This window comes from Nerophis ophidion, linkage group LG13, assembly GCF_033978795.1.
Source record: "Nerophis ophidion isolate RoL-2023_Sa linkage group LG13, RoL_Noph_v1.0, whole genome shotgun sequence".
Taxonomy (NCBI): domain Eukaryota; kingdom Metazoa; phylum Chordata; class Actinopteri; order Syngnathiformes; family Syngnathidae; genus Nerophis; species Nerophis ophidion.
Window position 1 is genome coordinate 11,835,919 of NC_084623.1, and position 2,500 is coordinate 11,838,418.

Consider the following 2,500-nt stretch of genomic DNA (forward strand, 5'->3'; position numbering starts at 1 on the left):
AAACGTCACGGTATGATGATGTGTGCACGTGACGTCACGCATTGTAGAGGACATTTTGGTCCAGCCCCGTTCACAGCTATAAGTCGTCTGTGATTCCAAAGTATTCTGGACATCTGTGTTGCTGAATCTTTTGCAATTTGTTCAATGAATAATGGAGACGTCAAAGAAGAAAGCTGTAGGTGGGAAGCGGTGTATTGCGGCCGCATTCAGCAACACAAACACAGCCGGTGTTTCATTGTTTACATTCCCGAAAGATGACGGTGAAGCTTTACTATGGAACAGAGCGGTCAAGCGAACACGGTTGGATTGGACCACACACACAAAGTACAGTGTATTATGCAGCGATCATTTCGAAAGATCGTGTTTCGAAAAGGGTCCCTTGCGAAGGGCAGAGATGGGTATCGCCACCACCCGTCGACTGGTGCTGAAGAAAGGTGCAGGGCTGACCTTCAGGTTGTACAGGGCCATATAATCTCATTAAAACACTAGTAACACAATAAGCAGATAAGGGATTTTCCAGAATTATCCTAGTAAATGTGTCTAATAACATCTGAATCGCTCCCACTGTATAATCTTTTTTTTTTCTCTAGTGCTTCACTCTCACTTTCCTCATCCACGAATCTTTCATCCATGCTCAAATTAATGGGGGAATCGTTGCTTTCTCGGTCCGAATCGCTCTGGCTGCTGGTGGCCATGATTGTAAACAATGTTCAGATGTGAGGAGCTCCACAACCCGTGACGCCACGTACACATCGTCTGCTACTTCCGGTACAGGCAAGGCTTTTTTATTAGCGACCAAAAGTTGTGAATTTTATCATCGATGTTCTCTACTAAATCCTTTCAGCAAAAATATGGCAATATCGCCAAATGATCAAGTATGACACATAGAATGGACCTGCTATCCCCGTTTAAATAAGAACATCTCATTCCAGTAGGCCTTTAAAGAAAATACTCAGAACTGATGGGCAAGACCTGTCAACATTCTGAATTTATTTCATCCTCCATTCATTCTCAAAATAATCTCACTCATCTCATCATATGAAATATAACTTACTTCACCAGTTCTTATTTATTTATTTGTTTTTATCGTCATTACTTATGGAGTATATTGTGTGTGAACAGGAATTGAACAAGAGTTTTAGCAACTGTTATGTAGAAGAAAAGGGGCGGGATTAAATAAGTTCTGCTTCTTCCGACTCCTTTTCGAACATGATGAAAAGAGAAAGTGGAAATCGTGATGTATCATGTTGTATGCTTACATGTTCCAAATAAACTCAAAGTTCATTGTAGACCTGCACAAGACCATCATCAAGAAGCTCGGTGAGAAAATAACAGTGGGTTTGTACATTAGGGGTGTCCAAGCCAAGATTGATACGGGATGTCGCTTTGATATCAGCGTGATATCGGCGTGTGTCTAAAATCTCAGATGGAAGGTGTTTACTTGTGCAAAGCTGGGCAGCCATTCAACATGTCAATGTGCTCCCAAAAAGCACGGCAAGTTTGATCTGGTTCTGTATTTTTTTTTTTAGATCTTTTTACAAAATTAAAAATGCTACGAGCAGCTACACAGCAGCTCAGCACATAATAGCAATCAAGCTAGACATACGTAACAAGTGTCCCTAATAGAACAATGTCGCAGTCTAAAACAAGCACATGTGTGAATATAAACAGGTATTAATTAAATCATGTAATTTAACTGAATAAATTATTGTGACCACTAGATGTCGCCAAATACATTTTTTTCTATTTGACCAATTTCTTTCCTTGACCTGCCATACAGGACACACTTTGTAGCATGTTTTTATAGTATTTTGTGTTAGTTTCAACGTCCCTCCCTATTTGAATATACTTAAATGTAGAGTATATGTATAATATATTTATATTATTCACATGTGAATAAAGCCGTATAATAGACTGTATTTATATTATTCACATGTGAATAATGGCGTATAATTGACTGTTTTTATTATTCCAAGTGAATAATGCCGTATAATAGAATGTATATATATTATTCACATGTAAATAATGCCGTATAATAGAATATATATATATTATTCACATGTAAATAATGCCGTATAATAGACTGTATTTATATTATTCACATGTGAATAATGCCGTATAATAGACTGTATTTTTATTATTCACATGTGAATAGTGCCGTATAATAGAATGTTTATATATTATTCACATGTGAATAATGCCGTATAAGAAACTGTATTTATATTATTCACATGTGAATAATGCCGTACAATAGACTGTACTTATATTATTCACATATGAATAATGCCGTATAATAGACTGTATTTATATTATTCACATGGAATATATATATATATATATATATATATATATATATATATATATATTATTCACATGTGAATAATGCTGTATAATAGACTGTATTTATATTATTCACGTGTGAATAATGGCGTATAATTGACTGTGTTTTTATTATTCCAAGTGAATAATGCCGTATAATAGAATGTATATATATTATTCA

At 35.6% G+C, this 2,500-nt stretch overlaps 1 protein-coding gene across 9 annotated transcripts in view; it reads right to left on the bottom strand.

Moving 5' to 3' along the window:
- Window positions 1-2,500, bottom strand: part of LOC133564237 (PTB domain-containing engulfment adapter protein 1-like) — a 200,492-nt gene that overhangs the window by 2,945 nt on the left and 195,047 nt on the right. The gene's annotated exons all lie outside the window — the stretch shown is intronic.